Source organism: Anser brachyrhynchus (genome assembly GCF_964034855.1).
Source record: "Anser brachyrhynchus genome assembly, chromosome: 16".
In the NCBI taxonomy this organism is placed as follows: domain Eukaryota; kingdom Metazoa; phylum Chordata; class Aves; order Anseriformes; family Anatidae; genus Anser; species Anser brachyrhynchus.
The window spans coordinates 9115897-9134056 of record NC_137734.1 but is presented as its reverse complement, the minus strand read 5'-3'; the positions used below and the strand labels follow the sequence as shown (position 1 = coordinate 9134056).

The window sequence follows — 18160 nt, the reverse complement described above, 5'->3', positions numbered from 1 at the left end:
AGAAAAACCCTTAGGAGTGCCCCCCACGTTAGAGTTTCTTCCTTGCATTTCACCCTTCCCAACAGAAAAGGCAGCAGGGGAGGCTGAGCCTTCGCTCCAGCTGAGAGGTGGGGATGACAGGAGCAGTGCTGCTGAATAATGGATTGTTCAGCTCAATGAATGTACTGAAAAACAGCATTTTGGCTTAACTCAAAATATTTTGCTTTGCCTAAAGAAAAAAAATTGTTTTGTTCTGGGTTACTGAAACGAACATTACTATTATTATTGTTATTGTTATTATTATTATTATTATTAATTTTTAAGAAAAGTTATTTTAGCACTGTTTCAAAAAGAGGGAGGAACCATTTCACTCAGAAAATATCAGAACAAACCACTTCCTTTTACAACTGTCCAGACAAAATGTGTAGACACCCTTGAATCACACATCTCATTGCTGCAACCTGAACAACTCCCCGTGGCTGCAAACTGGGCGATGCCCCCAGCTCCTCCTGAACTGGAGTGTTTTGGCAAATACACCATTTGCTAAAAAATGTCACTTGGCTATAGCAGTAAGGGAACACCAAACAAATACCAGTGATTTTTTACTTTGATTTTTTATTTTTATTTTATTTTTCTAGAGACTATTGTATTAGAGGGAAGGATTTCTGGAAGAGCACCAAGCATGTTTTCATGAATCTGACCTTCTAACTACACATGACAAATAAGTATGGAAGGTCTCATTACTGTGGAATGGCACTGTATAATACAGACTGCAAATACCAAACAGCCTCATTACGCCCATTATCATCTTTTATCATTGTTTAATTGTGTGTATCAATTTTTAATAAAGAAACTTCATGTGCCTATGAATTAGACCATACTGAGAGGGGCCTTTATTGATTGCAGAAACATCTCCGGGCTAGCTGGGTCATCTGGATACAGAAGCAAGGTGGAGCAGAAGAAAGCATCTTTGTTATTCTGGGCTGCATGATGAACAGAAACACTTGTTAAACTTTACTCAGTGTCACTTAACGTTATTAGCCCTCCTGGACCAGAGTGATTTTACTGCTCCTCCAAATAATGACAAATGGTGCAGCTGGACAGAGCTGAGCTATTCACTCCAGTGATAATTGCTGCACAATGATATTAAAGAAGCATTCACCAAAAACTTCCCCGGTTAATGATGTTTAATTCATTATTAAATGCAGCTCATTACTGTTGGAAAGAAGGCCATTTAGCAGCCATCAGCTTTGCTAATATTGCTGAGTGTCTTGCAGTGGCCAGACAGCAGGGGGGATGGCATGTTTTAAAAATGTATTTTCACTTCGGAGTAAAAATGGAAAAATTTCTGGCAGTGTTTTGAAAAGAAATAATGTCGGCCACCATCTGAACCGCGTTTCCCTGTACAACCAGAGCAGGCAGCTGTTTGCTCGCTCTGGGAACTAACATCTCCTTTACACGAGGTATGAAAGGTGTAATTGCATTGCAGGAAGATCTCCCTGCGGTGGGTTTGTGCCCCTCTCGGTCCCCAGCGGCTTTGCTACGCCACAGGCCCCGGCACTGTCACCACGGCCTGGCTGCACTGCCCTCCTCTCTCCAGCCCATGTTTGGCAGTGAATTACCAGGTTTCTCTGGGGACTGGTGGTCCCGCTCCCCCAGCTGCTCTCCCCAATGCAGAAGCCACCCAGGAGAAGGCTTTCCTCCCCGTCGCAGAGGGCCGAGCCGTGTGGAGGGCCGGGCCGCTTACACGAGGAAGCCCCCCCGGTGTGCCCGAGCACCGCAGGGTGCTGACATAACCCGGGCTGAAGGTGAGGCCAGATGGTGCTCCACTTTCGAAGCTCATTAGGGGGAAGGTGTTTGGTGACTCATGTCTAATTCCACGCTAATGTTCCTGCAGGTTTGGCTCCCGGCCCCTCTCGCCGGCTGGAGTTCCCTTCAGACCCCGACTGTTGTTGCCCCGAGAGTACCTCAGGTAAAGAAAGAACAAGGCTGCAAAATAAGCCCTGGGCCTGGAGAATAAAAACAACCAGGCTGTAAACTCTCCCAGTAACGTGTCCTTGAGACTCCATTATCACACCGGAGCAGCCATCCTGCCACCACAAAATCTCACCGCTCGTTACGGAGAAGAATGAAGGAGGGGCTGGGATGCAGGCGACACAAGCCTCCTTCTTGGGGTGGCCACAGGGGCTCTCTGGGGCTGGGTAAATTCGATGATTTTTGTGAAAAATGGATGTGCTAATGCTACTCCCTCCCTTCTCCCATAACTCATCCTGAAACAGGCAGAGCGCGCCGTGCGGTCGGTTGCTGCTGTGCAAAGCAAACAGCAGCTGCCCCACTGATGCAGCTTGGGGCTGCTCGCCATATGTTTGCAGCAGGGCCTTCCTAGATACTGCACAAACATTGCTTAATTAAACAGCAGGTAATTCTCCTGGAAGAACCGAATAGTGCTATTACCATCAACAGGTGCAGACACAGAGTCGGGAGGTAACGGCTGCCCCGTATCTGCTCGGTGCTGTCTGTAAACACGGGTGCGTGTCTGTGGGGATGGTGGGGACAGCTCCTGACTCCAGCACCCCCTCCGGGTCGCACCCAGCCCCGTGTGCTCTTCTTCTCATTTCCCCATTCTGAAATTTGTAGTATTACCCAAGGACTTTCTCTGTGACAAGCTGAGACACCTAAATGAGTGATCCAAACACTTGTTTTTTTAAAATCTTTTCTCCCTTTTTTCCCCTTCTGATCGTCCCAGAAGCCAGATTCTAGAAAGCACTTGAGCAGGGCATGAGCTGTGCCCAGGCACTGTCCAAAACCACTCCAAAGGCCGGAGGACGCGGTGCGGGCAGCCCGCTGCACCCCCTGCTTCTCCCCAGGGACGTTCCCCGCTCCCTCACCCCACGCCTGGGTGCTGAGTTTCACTACCAGGCGGCATCTTAGGATGCAGAAATGTGGTTAAATTTAACAAAACAACCATTAACCGGGCCAGTGGGCTGTGAACAGGTTAGGAGATAGATCTGTTAGTATGCAGGACAGTTACCCAAAGCAGTCGGAGACACTGGGAAGGAACTGGGCTGCTGTGGAGAAGGCTGGTTTTGTCTGGTGTGATGGGCATGCCTGAGAGCTCTGCTCGGTTTGGAGCTCAGCCCTCCTCAGACATGTTACCGAGAGCTGAGGGAACCGAGGTGCCAGCTTTCTCCAAGGAGGTATCTCAACACTAATTCACATCTTTGGAGCTCAGAAATTGTACAGGGTAATGTCAGGTTATGAAACAGGCCACTGATTTGCCCTAGTTTAATTAAGATAATGAGAAGTGTAGGATGATGAGCTATGGTTCTGGACAGCAGGAAAAAAAGGAAGAAAAGGGATGAAGAGCAATTACATTTGGAACAGAGAAGTGTCTACAGAGTTAGGGGCTGGAGAACAGGCTGTGACAGAGGTGATGTCTGCAGGAGATTTATAGGGACCCAAAATAGACCAGAGCAGGACGGGGTGAATGGATCAGTTTGGTAAAGCAGGACCTTTCGCATCATTTCTGTCCCCCACCGTGATACAGTTCTGATGAACATGTCTGTTAGGGAGATCACTGAGCATGTTATTGGTGTTCGCTTAGGAGCAGTAATGACAACAACGATGGTAATACCACCACCACCACACTGGCACCACAAGTGGCATGCCTGCATTTCCCATTTTGTAGAAAACACTGTTTGCTTTTCCTATGCCTTCCTTTCAACACATTGCTTTGAAAAAAGACCCCTCAGCCGCAGCCGTTCCCCGCAGCATCCCTTTGGGGGCAGCTGAAAAGCAGATTCCAGGAAATCCAGATTACACGCTGCAGTGGGAAAGACAAGAAACTCCGAATGGGTCTCTATGTGCAGGCTACATAATTCACCAGCACCATAATTAATTCAGATCACTTAGTTTTACAAGAAGTCCTTCAGCAGTGTAATTAAGCTTATCAGTGATCAAATTGGCTCTGACTTCAGCATTAGAAGAGCAGCCAGAGAGAGAATCAGTAACAACAGGAGCAAAGAGGAGGGAGAGTTTAGACTAGAGACAGTTGGTCAATATTTGGGTGACGTGAGGCTCATTATATACCTCCTTAATAAACACGCATTTAATTTCTGTTCCACTGTGTCTAATTCACTTCTCTGATGTTGTATTATCCTGCATTTCTATGCAGTTTTTATAGGTTGAGTCCCAAGAGCCATAATTTATTGACATTAATTCATAAATCTTTAAAAGGGCAAGAGAGACTGACTTAATCAGAACGAATCATTTCCCCTTTGTTTGGACTTGTTTAAAATCAGTTGCTTTCTACTTGATGCAATTTAAGTGACTAATTATGACTTGATTTTCTCCCCTCCCTATCCTTTTGATTCATAATCAGTGCTTTCAGCTAATGAATTTCCCATTCTCAAAGAGCCATTAAAGACTTGGTCTTCTCCATGAATACTCTTATTTATGCAAGTACCCCATCGGCTTCAGAGAGCATCAGAGTGATTAATTCACAAATAATTTATATGACAAATGTTGCTTCCCCTGTCCCCCCTCCCCACCCCTGCAAACAGCCTGTGGGCGAATCCGAAATTTCTCAGTTGTTCATTATTCAGAGCTATTCATGAATTTTTGTCAGTAAATAATTTTTGGCCCCAAAATTGACTGTCTGTAACCTGAATGAAAACATTTTGTGTTCAGTTGGTCAGCTTCAGGAGCCACATGGCCTCACTTCAGCCCACAGACAGGGGGATTTCGATACCTAACTGCCACAAAAGCGACGGAGAATTTTACTTTCTGACATCCAAAATGACAGCTAATTCCGTATTATCTTTAATTATTTATCTGCAAGCCCACTTTGAAGTATTTTAGGCAAGAGTTACATAAGAGCAAAGTATTGTTATTCCTTCACGTGCCCTGCTTTTCCCCGGGACGGTGCTCCCCGCTCCCGGGTGCGCAGCGCTGCAGTCGTAGGCAGATCATAGAATCACAGAATCATTAGGATTGGAAAAGACCTCCAAGATCATCTCGTCCAACCGTGCCCCTACAACCTATATTACCCACTAAAACATGTCCCTAAGCACCACGTCCAGCCTCTCCTTGAACACCCCCAGGGATGGTGACTCCACCACTTCCCTGTGCAACCCGTCCCAGTGCCTGACCGCTCTTTCTGAGAAGAAATGTCTCCTCATTTCCAACCTGAGCCTCCCCTGGCAAAAATATCGTGACTTCTGCTCACCAGGGCTCAGGGAGGGGATGGGTATGCACTGCAGGAACAGCCTCAGGCACTGACATGGGAAAGATTAACCTGATTTCAGAGAGCTGTTCTCCCCCCAGCCTCTTCCCCACTTCTTGCCGTGATGCCCAGGACACTGCACGCCTGTAGTGCTGGGCACATGGAGACTCCCAGCGTCACTCTTCGCATCTTGGGTACTTGAGCCCTGGCAAAGTGAAGATTTTATTAAAGGCAGGCTGCTGCAAGCATCTGCAGGGCCAAGTTAAGTGGAGTGCATGAGCTGTAAAGAGAAGCTTTTTATTTGTTGGGAGATTGGATCATTATCTGACAATGAATTCCGAGCAGCCACTTACTCTCATCTTTCTGTGGAGGGCTTTTCTGCTCTTTGGACTCAATACCATATGTAAATAGAATTGATTTAGCTCCTGAGAAGACGCTCCTCCAGCAAAGGAGAACAACAGAGCTCTGCAGAGGGAGATTTGCCAGGACTCATGCCACATCTGTCCTTGAGCAAGGGGCCCTTTTCATGGAAAAATCCTTCACATGCAAGGCTTTCTGGTGGCTAATGGAGCCCCATCTAATGTAACTGAAATGACTTCATCACCTTCTCTCTCTGACCTTGCTGGTTGCCATAGAAAATGGGCAGATGAAACCCAGAAAATTTAAAGGAGAACTTACTTAGCTAAATTGAAATTTTAGCTATAGAACCTGTTCGTCAGCCTGGGTTTGACACTAGGGATGCTGACTTTTCTTTGCTGGCCTCACTATTAATAATTGAACAGTGGTATTGATAAAGCATACATTACTAATTGACTTAAGTAAAGGGTCAGACGAATGAAGGCAGCTTGGCAAATGTCACTTTGGTTAGCTACAGGCTCTGGTCTGCATGGAGATCAGCATAACTCAGCCTGCATTGAAAGGGATGCTGGCATCTTCTGGGTGTATTTCCACATGCCCTTCTGCTGTCACTTGTCCCTGACATATGTAGGGCTGCTCTGAGGGCAGTTGTGGGGACTTGAACCAGCTCAGCTTGGTAGCAGAGAAGAGGAAAGAGGTCTCAAAGGCTTATTAACATGTGTGTGGGTCTGGGGGTTTCCCACTCAATTTTATGGCCCCTCTGGCCCTTTCTCCACTTAACCACATTGGAAAAAAAAAAAAAGTACATATCTATTATGCATCAATAACCTTGTTGTCATGACAACAGCAGTATCTGCAAGCACTAGGAGTATTGTGAGCTTTTAGGTAAATGAGAAGTGACACCCTGCTCACAAAACGGATCTCCTGGGTTAAGCAGGTGAAGAAGAGCTCAAGTCAGCTGCCAAAGGGCAAAGGGCTGGATAGATGTGTTTTCTTTCTTGGAAAAAAAAAAATCCTAATCACAATAGACATTTCATCACCGTGCCTTTGGAAAGAAACCAGCCTCTGAGGTGTCAGCTCCACGGGAGAGCATGCAAGACACGTGTGCCAGTGACAGAGCAGAGGCAGCACCGTGTCATCCATCACAGCTCTTCGACTATCTGCAGCTCACTGCAGTGCATGCCGTACGTCTGTCCTGTCCCCACGTCTGCTGCAAAACCAGTCAGTAGTCCAGGGCCTCATTTTCCTAAAAGATTTGGAAAGTTCCCAAGTGCCATTTTTGACTTTCATGAATGAACGGTGAACAATGACTCATCTACCGCAGCGAGAGCCAGCGCGTAAGCACGGACACGGGCACAGACATTCCCCTTCCCAGGGGTCAGCCGTGGTCCATGCCAGCATGGATCGGTTACACAATGGATCGTCTGAGAGGCTGCGTTCATCGTCATCTCCTGGAACAATCAGGAAAAGACAAGATCAGCTGAGGCCTCTACACTTCTGCCTTTCGTTTGCAGTTAGCTGCCTTTTGCTTTTCAGCATCCTATGGAAAGACAGAAAGGGAGTGCTGCAAGAAGTCAGGGGGCTGCTGAGACTTTGTGCTGGGAGAACTGGCCTCTTGCATCCTTGGTTGCTCATCCTTAAGAGGTAAAGGAACTGCAAAATGAATGTTGGGGCTAGGTGTGTTTGTTGTTTTTTTGTGTGTGTGTGTGTGTGTATACGTGTGTGCTTTATCAAATCCTACACCTTCCAAAAGCAAAACAGAACATGAACACTCAGAATTATTGCTCTGCCTGGTGCACAGCACAGCTGTATCCTGAGGCCTGGATGCTGTCTTTGCCTTGGTAATCCTGTTTTTGAAGTCTAAGGAGCAACCATTTGGGATTTAGTTCGACAAGCCCTTCCCAGCAAGTGGAGGTCTTCTGCCAGCTCAGGTAGCAGCCGAACGCAGGTACCGCTGGGACTGGGTTTCCCTTGCCTTCCTTACACAGCCCCTGTCTCCAGACACACACCTAATGAGCTTAATGACCCTGATTACATCAGGGCTGATCTGCTATTCAGTGCTGGCAGCAATAGCCCTGTTATCAACCAGCACCAGGGAGAAATCTCCCCCTTATACCACATGTAAGCAAGCAAGAAAGAAAACACACCAGAGGCTCCCCCTCATCTTTGAAGCATTGTTTTGGGGATTTTTTCTTCAAAACATTTTTTGAATAGGAGCTGCAAGTACTCAGTGCAACCAAGATTAATGGCCTTGGTTTTATCCCAAATATGCATTGCTCAGTCTCAGTTTTGTGCTTCTGGAAAAGGATTTCTGCGTTAATGGGATCTCTGCGATGTTCCCTCCCTGCATCGCTGCTCTCCATTCTTGTGGCTGTTTCCATGACCATCGTGTCGAGCACTGGTGAACTTGGCCAGTGACTGGTTCCAAATTTATTTTTAAAAACCATTTTGCACTGCACGGTCAGTGCTGCCAATGTAAATCTCTGTTGGTGCCAGCTGGGGGACAGAGGCCAAGAGGTCGTTCCTGTCCTTGGTATGGGATGAAGAAAAGCCCCAACCCTTTCCTTCACTCGCTTCACTGGCACTGCTGTGCCTGTGAAAGGCTTTGCTGGCGGGGAGCGTACATGTATGCTGAACCCTGAAAGCGACCCCTCTCATGTGAACTCATGACTCCCATTTTTCCCTGCAGAGAACTGTAAAAAAATTTCCCTCGCTGACCACTTCTGCCCTCCAAGGAGCAACTCCAAAAACGTTCCACTGAGCAGAGACCCTCAGCAGATCCCTCTCTGGGAATTACTGGAGTAACTAAGAGATATTCTCCCCAGGGAAAAAACAGAGGCTTTTTTGCTAAACCATTTTTTCTCCTTACAGAAAAATGCTCCGCAACTTGAGTTTCAAAGACAAGGTGTAAATCTTTCTTTCGTGCCGTCAACTGCTCCGTGGCTCTTCTTACTTTTCCAACTGTTTCTTAACAACCCAGCCACTGTAAGAAAGGGAACCCTTGGCTCACACCATCTGGATTCGGAGATGCTCTCACGGCGTGCCTCGAGAGCTGTAGCTGGATGTGGCTCCCCCTGCTCAGCCTAGGAGCCCAGCACAGCCCCCAGGGGACCAGGGAGATGCGCAAGAGGGAGCCTTGGCGAGGAGCTCTTAGAGACAGCAGGAGCATGCTGAGGCCTTTGCTGGCCTTTTTGGCCACTTCTGGAAAGGAAGGGGGATGTGGGTGCAATGTCAGCCTATGATTCCTAGCTTGTACCTTTGCACTTAATTCTACTGAAAATCAGTGTTTGCCATTACTCCAACTCTGAGACATTTGCCACACACACCCCTGTGCTGAGCGGCATGATCCTTAATGCTACTGCGAGCAATTGGTTTTACAAGACTTGCTTGGGGAAGACAGAGAGAACAGTATCACCTGACTGCACAAAGCACAGACTGGTATGTCCATGGGGATGTCCTACACATTCCTTTGCCTTTCTGGAGCATGAACCACTCCTGAATCACCGAAGAAACGTATGTTTGCTTATTTAAGACAGAAATAATTACACTGACTTAAACACGAAATCTCCAGGACGCCTTTTACAACATTAATATCTCCTTGTATAGTAACCTTATTATAGGCAGAGATAAGTGACCCCACCACAGTGCTGGCCTTGTTCAGGTTTGTCAGTAAGTATAAGAAGATTACCATATACATCTTATTTCTGTTGCGATAAGCGGCTTAGACAATATGACTAAGGGTCACTCCATACAATAGCGCTGTATAAGTATATATAATTTTCTGGTGTGCAGTGAAGTGAGCTGAAGGTTTCCAGTATGCCACTTCAGGTCTTTGCCATTAACCAAGCAGCTCCACGCTAAAACTAGAGCTTGTCGAGAGGCAGGTTTTTTCATTTCCCACAGGAAATAAGGACATTTTGACATTTACTACCTAACAACATTGCTGAAAATATGTTTCAGATAAATAAAAGCATTTTGAGAATACTGAAAAAAATTTGTTCCAGCCATAACCTTAAGAAATGCCATGTTACCATGGGTGACAGAAAATGTGATGCATCTTGGAAAGAAAAGCCATTTGAAAGCTGAATCAAAGTTGTATTACCTCAACTTCATCAAGAACAGCATCTCCCTTCCTGCTTTATTCTGAAAACACGTCCCCACAGACATTCCCCCTCCAGAACAGGTGGGTGAAACACCTCCCCGTAGTCCCAGTGCTTGCACAGGAAGCAGACCCCAGCATGGGTCCTGTCCCCCAGCAGAGCTAACCAAACTTAATCAGGATAGCAGACAGCCAGCACACAGAAATCCAAGTATTTTAACAAAACGTGAGCTTCTAGAGGCAAAGCGCTTTACTGGAAACTACCTGGGCAACTCTGAGACATTAAATACTGCCGTGGAACTGCTAATTTCCTGGCGGGTAGCAGTCAGCGTGGCTAAACCCACCTTTCCCTGTGTGATCCCACTGCAGGGACCCCTGGGGAGCTGCTGTATGGGGTGTGATGTGCAGCAGCCCGAGCACAGAGAGGCAGTGAGAGCAAAGCCACGGCAGCATGGGCTCAGTTTCGGCCAACCCAATACCTGCTTCTTCGTGAGAGAGAGCAGCCCAAACTGACCCCCACATGGGGAACCACAGGACTTCAGAAAAACAGTGCAAACCTTGTCTTTAACATGAACTCAACAGGACTGAGCAGAGGTTTCCAGAGCTCTGTAACTCCTCCAGAGCTCTGTAACTCCTTCACCCAAACCCAAGGATCAGCCAACAGCCCCTGCACTTCAGCTCCGTCTCTGAAGTGTGTTATCATACTGCCGGCTTAGGAGTACTTCAGAGCTGTGCTTGTATTGTCCAGGAACATTTCTAGTCTGCAGTGAGATGCATTAGCAAACAGGTCAAAATGCCATTTACTGAATCTGCCAACGGAAAGACAGTATGACATTAAAGAATTCAATAGATAATGCATCTCAGGACTCAACGGAAAGTTAACTGACCCATGGTCTGATTTTGTGAATGCTTGCAAATGTCAAGTTAGGGGTTGCCAAAGGAGAACCTGGGGTATTATAAGTGTACCAGCAATTGTCCTAATTGAGGGATTCCCTCAGGTCCCTTAAATGAGGTAGAAGAACCACAGAATTGGTTTTGGTTATAATGAAGGTAAGTACTGTGCTCCTCACTGCACACCCACCCTGACCCCTGAAAACCCACTGCTCACCCACATCCAGGCAAGTGCAGGCATAAAGTGCAATGCAGGCACTCAATGAACAGCCTAATTCACAAGCAGGATGATACCTATTTAACATGCAGCCACTTCAACATGCACCCTAGCTCGTGTAGGACACCTATGTGCAAAGCTGCAACTTCAGAAGTGAAGAAGGAGCAAATTCCTCTCCACTTCCCCCTTGCTGCAGGCGTGAAGGCTGCACCAGGAGCTCTGAGAGACCCAGCAGGTCTTGGTTCAGAGGAACCAAGCAGGACCCAGCAGGTCTTGGCTGGTGGAATCCCAAGGAGATGCCTCCAAGAAGAGCTTCCCTGGGCTGCTGAGCCTGGAGCCATGCCTTGCCAACCTGCAGTTTACACCGTTCTGCACAGGACCCAAAACCTGCCCTGCCTGGGAATCCCTCCTTTACAGGACAGAGCGTGATGGAGCATCTCAGGGTCCTGTGCTTGTGTTTCTCGCCTGCCCTGCTCTGAGCAGACAGCAAACAAACAACCAGACACACAGTGCTTCGTCCTACAGAGGAGAGAGTTACAATGTAGAGAATGTGCCAGGCAGGGAAAAGTCACCCAGGCCTCCTTGGGCAAGCTGGCAAGATACTGGGACGTGTTTTTGCAGATGTGTTGGGATCATTGGGTGCACCACTTCAATAACAACTGCAGATAACGAGAGAAATCAAGCGCATAAGAGACCCCAGCCAAACAACAGCTCCACAGCAGAACCGGAGTGCACGTGGGCTGCACGGGCTGCTGGTTCGGAAATACTCGGCCAGCACTTCCAGATGCCATGGCTCTGACCAGTTCGCATGAGCCTGTAGTGGGCAGGGAGGCTGGGACGGGGTGGTTGGAGCCCCCTGCTCAGCACCACTGCCCGGCAGGGGCTGGAGGTGCCGCTGAGGAGGGCTGGGGCCTGCCCTGCTCCCAGCCGGCTGCAGGCCCGGCCTGGCCAAGCCAGTGGCCCTGCAGTTCCTACGATCCTGGGTATAATTACACACACCGTGCATCATTCCACGCAGGTTCCTTTTGAAACCGAGAGCTTAATTGTGACCTACATTTTAGGCCCTGGCCTGTGGAAGTTTTTTGAAAGGCCTTTGAAATCCGCTATGCTAAATGGCTCCGCGCAGCAGAAGGGAACCCATCTTTTCCATTTTGCTCCGCTCTGCCCGTGCCCTACAGATGACTTTTATTCTCAGCATTGTGTGTGTCAACATCCCCTTGCATAAACCAATTGCCAGCACAGGGCTGATGAGGCCTCAGGCACCCTGTTACAGAGCTGAGATGGGAACTCCCCCACGCTGCCCCACGAGGTGCCCGCCATATGCTTGGCTCCACGAGGTGCCCTCCAAGCCTGGCCACATCCAGAGGGGTCCGGAGGGGTCCGGGGGTCTGTGAGGGGTCCAGAGGGGTCCGGGGGTCTGTGCCACAGCTGGGGAGGGAGAACAGAGGCAGCGTGTGGCCAGCACAACACTGGGGCTGGGGGAGACCGAGTGCAGGATTTGGATTTGCAGGCAGCCTGTTCTTGCTGGGAAGGGGACCGTGTCATTGAGAGGGAGCAAGAAAGGGGAAAGGAGATCATGTTTTCTCAATGCTCTTATCTGAAGCAAACCCTTAATAAGGATTGGGATGAGCCCGGATAGAAGGAGGGCTGCTGCGACACGGTGAGAGGCCGGGGGCAGGCAGGGGGCGCGGGGCTCACCTCGCGGGGCAGTGCTGGCACGCAGCCCCCTGCCTCCGCTCACAGGTGCGTGCTGTGGGGCAGGCAGTGCTGCCCGCTGCCTCTTGGTCTTGTAGGAAAGGGTGGGTAGTTCGCCCGGCTGACGGTGACCAATATTGCCAGGAGTCGTCCCTTCTGTGGGCAAGCGGGGCTGGGAGAGGGTGGGAAAGGGTTGCAATGAACCCCAAACCCAAAGACAAGGGCGAGAAGCAGCAGCACTCCTCTGACACCTCCCTTCTCTCCTTGCCAGGACCCCCAGTTCTCACCCTGCTGGTCCTCTCAGAAGACACCTCCATTAGCCAAGGGTTTCTCTTACAAACACTGCCTGGGTGGGAGCAAGGACATGGGACGTTTGCAGGCCACCCTGCAGGATACCAGACCCTGGACCAAACCCACCCCAGGAGAAGATACTGGGGTGAGGTTTGTGCCCAGTACCATGCACTCAGGTTTTTGCCTACCACCCCCGCAACACCAGCAGTTGTTAATTACCTCCCTGAGAGCCCAGCTTGCCCTTTCAAAGTCTCCCAGGAGGAGCTGTGCTGTGCCTGACCCACGGAAGAGGGCTTTAGCAGCAGTGTTAGTAGGGCACAAATGGGAATTGCTCTCCTCGTCCCTCACCCCTTAGCGGCTGCTCTCAGAGAAGCATGGAAAGGGGGATTAAAGGATTGAAAACTCACTGGGTATTAGAGCTACAAAAATACGCACAGTGCATGCTGGTTTGGGGAGGCTAGGTGAGAGCGGTCGGCGTAGGGCAGCGCAGAGCCTGGCAGGGGTCTCCATTCCTGGGTCAGGGTCTGGGGGATTTTGGTCTCCCCCAGTGTCCCCTTCCAGGCTGCTAAAGGGGACGAAGCCCTAATATACTGGGAACCATCAGTCATGGCAGAAATTCCTCTCTGAGGGCTTGGAGAGCTCTGCAGTGCCATTATTTCCTTCACTTAAAACGACTGGTAATCAAAAGCCCTGTTTGGAAAGCCCCATTTGTGCCTCATGCAACCCCAGGCTCTGATGTATGCTAAAATCCCACTTTAATTATGCATGAAATGTACGTCTTTGGCTTTTAGGGACAGAGGAAACAGTTTTATCTTGGGAATAACTGAGGATTATTTTGGCCTGGAGTCAAGAACACACAGCCCATTTTTTGTTCTTTTCACTTGGTTTTGGGTTACTTTCTAAGTGCAGGCAGCTGTTTGACGAGGGCCCCTTTCATACAGAAAAGAAAAGTTTTTGTGTTCTCGGCAAATTCTCTCAATGCACCATTTCACAACCAGAGCAGTCAGCGCCGTGCCCCCCCCCAGCCCCAGCACTGCTGTCCCTTGGCTCTCGGGGGACTCCAGAGGACACACAACTGGTCCTGAGCTGCAGTCCGTCCCTCCACATCTGAAAATCCAGCCATGAATCCTCTCCGTTGGGCACCTAAGTGGTTTTTAAACGGCCACCCAGCACGGCGTGGAGCAGCTTGCAACCCTTCCTTGGATATGGAGAGCCCAGCTCCGCTGGACGTGTCCGTGCTCCCCTCCTCCTCCTCTTCTCCTCCTTCTCCTCCATGCTCTCGCCTCTCCTACCCACTGCTGGCCGCCCCCTTTCTCCTCACCAGTCCCTGTGCTGGTCTGGAGGGCAGTGGGACGTGGGCCAGGTGTGGCAGGGCTGGGGTCTGACCTGCCACCACAGTTCACCGGGACTGAGAGGGCCACCAGCACCACGCATAGGAGCACACGTGGTGAGGACGGGGGGCACAAAGCCAGAGGGGGGACAGGGCTCTCAACCACAGGGTTTGCTTCCCCAGGAGGGAGGAAGAAGGAAATCTAAGCACCACAGCGCACTGCTGTGGGCGTCTTGCTCACAGCCTTGCTTTCAACTTCAGGAGCATCCCAAGAGCTGCCTATTTCCAGATCATGCTTCCAAGGAAGAGCAAACAATGCCGAGCTGCCATGATATATTTAACGATGAATCATTCTCTTAAAAAATTATCAGCTGTGAAAGGCTTTCACCACTCCGGGGATAATGCAATGATGTATTTCATGTGAATCAGTGCAGCGCGTATCCATGGCAACCCCAACCCAGCCATTTGCCAACAGTTGGGGTAACCGGCCTGGAAGAGTTGCAGAAAATAAACCCGCATATTATGGGGTTTTTTAGAGGAAAAATTGGGCCTGTTTCGAATGACAAGTGGCTTGGTAGGCATATCATGAGACCTTCAGTGGTGCCGGTGCCCGAGGAGGCGATCCGTCCCCCCCAGGCAGGGTCCATCCTGCAGCAGCCGCTGGGTGTGGAGGCCCACGGGTGCCCGCACGGGCGCGCAGTCGGCCGCGATGCTCACAAGCCTGATTTAGAAGCCTGCAGCCCACTCTCAAGACAGGCGTAGGCACTGCAGGGCAGATCTTTGTATGGCTACAGGCAGCCGAGCTGGAGAACGGATCTGAAGCCCACCCTGAGGGTGCTGATGAAGCTGCAGCACAGATCTCACCACGGGTGCAGTGTGTCTGCCCGCCGGTGATTTGGGAGTGGCTGAAATGCTCGTGATGTGATCAAAGCTGCTTCCAGTGGGTGCTCCAGAGCCTCCAGTACTTGGGGAGAGAGCAGGAAGCACCTGCCTCACCAAGAGAGCTTGATCCCCAGAACACACTTTTTGACAGGCTTGCAGAACAGCCTGTGGTGCTCACAGGGCAACGTCAGCTCTGAGAGGATGATTTTTGCAAAACCACTGCCCCTGTCTCCCAGAAATGGATGTGGGGTTGTACTGAGCAGCCTCGCGCCTGTCTTACTTGGGAGCTGAATTCTGAAGACCATAAAGCTGTGTTGAAAGTCTCAAAGGAGAACATACTTTCCAGTTTGCCCTTTGGCTCTAGCACAGGGTTTACTCTCACAGGTTCAGTAATATGAATATTATTGAAAGGTAAAAAAGTAGAATTGTTTTTTATGATAGCAGGATTTTCATGAAGTTGACTAAGAAAAGCATCCTACAAAAGAGTGCCGCAGCTTCTTTAACCCTCATCAGGTCACTCTGGGTTCTGTGTCAACAAAAGAAAAGGTAGAGAAGGGCAAATTCCCTTAAGGAATGAAATGGCTGTTTTGACACAGATGGCTGGGCAGCAGTGGGCTGAGCTGGAGATGCCTCCCGTGAGATGAGAGCAGGGATGATCAGCAGTGGGGGAGCAGCGAGGCTGGAGTGCCTGGCCTAGGTGCTGAGCCACAGCCAGCTTCCAGTGCGAGGGGGTGCTGGGACGTGAGCACTGCTGAGCTCTGCTCCGGGCAGACAGCTAACGTGCTTTGTGCCTGCTGTCTGGAGCTCGAAAACCCAGCCTCAGGCAGCATAAAATGTGATTTTCCCCTCAGCATTATGTGGTGAGTGAATCCAGCCCATCTTTATTTTCTCTAAAGCATTATGAAAGACTAAACACTCCAAGAAAATGGCATCCATTCACAGCATGCCAAGGGCCACCGGCAGTGCTAATAAAAATTCTAATTGCAAGAGGATAACTATCAATCTCTCTGACTCATGCTAAGGAAGATGCTGAAATGGCACTCATGTTTTCATCTCTCCGGCACACTGTCACAACGATGGTGTCTTTATGATAACATCTATAAAGCACATGCAGTTCTTAATATGTTTTCTAATTTCACTGAACATATCTTTTATATTTCCCCATAAAAAAATAAGGAGAAAGCAAAGGCAAAAGGGTTGAAAGGATGAAAAATGGTAAAGAGAAGAGAAGAGAGGGAGAAAATTGGATAGGGGAAAGGTAGGAAGAGAAACAGTTCAGCTTCTGCCAACCTGAGATTTTTTAGTCTTTTAAAAAAATTAAAACCAAATATTTATCATTTTTGCAGTGTTTTTCCTCTCCAAAACTTCAGCATCCTGCGTGCTGCTGTGCCCAGCCCCTGTCATGGAGCCCAGCTCCTCTCCCACCCAGTGGCCCCAGGCCAGTTGGCTGCAAGCGGTGCTCAGGAGGACCGGTCCTTCTGCCACTTGGAGAACTTCCAGGATGCTGGGATGTATCCGAAAACACACCCAAACCCAGTTCGGGGAAGTAAATTTAAGGATGCATCCATTATCATATTAATCCTCCTACTAATTTCTAGCCAAAAGCATTGTGTCTTGGAACAGGCTCGGAGCTCATGAGCCAGCGCACGTTGTCAGCAGCAGTGCCCCTGCCTCGGCCAGGAGCAGACAGTACGGCGATGAGGAACAAATGTGAACAAATTCTAATTTTCTGCTGGATCAACCTTAATTGTAAATCAATGGTTGACTTTTTCATTGTTTTCCAAGGTGCTTCTGCCCTGGCTAGGATTCAAGTTACGTACAAATTCTGGTGCTGAGCCTGGCACAGGTGGCAGAGCCTGCTGGGCCTGGAGGGCTGAATGGACTGCAAGTACTCGAAGCTGAGAAACTCTTTCTGTCGGCAGCCACTACCAATCCTACTGCACCATGATTATGGAGACAGTTACCCAGAGGTACCACAGAGAGGCTGACTGTAATCTGAAGAGTGTAAAATGGCAGAAACTGGTGTTCGGAGATGTACTGGGAGACACAGATCCATCCATCCCATGACTACCCATGGCAGCTAAGCCAGGGAATGGCTCCTGGTTGGTTTTCTGCAATGCCTAGACTTGCAGTGTCCATCTAGAGAGGGGAGAGAATGTTAATTTTTTAGGCTACCCTGGGTGATGCTTCCTCAGTTGCTAACACGGAAAACCTGGGGCCAGACCCTGCCATGTGAGTCTGCAATATTTAACATTACTGTAGGACATGAGTAGCCGCACAAGCTTGTGTTTGAGGAAGGCTGGAAGACATTTATATACATGTAAATATGTATATTCTGGTTTCAGAAGAACAAAAGGTTGATCATGCAGGCCATAAAGGGGCTACAGCGTGCTCTGTCCACACTCTAGGCCTGGACAATGGCAGAACCAAGATTTCTAGCTTTCCCAGGCCCTCTTACAAATGACATATTCTGGACGTAATTAAAGTGACGTGGCAATGCCAGGGTTAGAGCCCAGACATGCTGACCCTCAGCATTCTGCTTTCAGGCAAGACCACTCTGGTCCAACTGGGACCAGTGGGTGACAGAGCAGAGTGACAACGACCCGCAGCCCATATGTCCAGGTAAGTCCAGGTAAGAGCTTCGTGCTTTCACACTGAATGAAGAGGACATCACCTAGAAAACCACGCTGTGACTGTCCAGCTCAGCCCATACCTTAACACAGCCCTCACGTCGGGCCCGTCCGTATCTCAGTGTCCAAGAGCAGCAATATGGGACCAAGCCGACGTTGCTGGACCCCCCGGTACTGTGTGTTGGCCGAGGAACCTGCAGCCTCCAGACCCACTGCAGAGAGGCTCAGAGGCTCCCTCCCAAGAACTGGGCAGCTGTGGGCTCCTCCTCCTCCTTCCAGTAACACTTGGCTGTCTCCATCTCTCTGCTTGTACCCAAGTGCTATCAATAAAAGCTCGGTCACTCCCTTCCACAGACAGCTCAAGAAGTCTGGCTGACAAAGAAGCTTCACCCTTCTTGATTTCACTGTAGCCTGTTTTTTGTCCATTTTCTCTCTGCACATTTCCTGCAGCCTCAGCTGGACTATGCTTGTCAGCTGGGCTTGGTTATGCTAATGACCAACAGATACACTGAAATCACTCTAATTAGCAACAGGATCTGCAAAGCACTGCCTGTAATTAGCACCC

General features: G+C 49.3%; 1 protein-coding gene across 1 annotated transcript in view; it reads right to left on the bottom strand.

Moving 5' to 3' along the window:
• Window positions 1–18160, bottom strand: part of KCNB1 (potassium voltage-gated channel subfamily B member 1) — a 120328-nt gene that overhangs the window by 39546 nt on the left and 62622 nt on the right. The gene's annotated exons all lie outside the window — the stretch shown is intronic.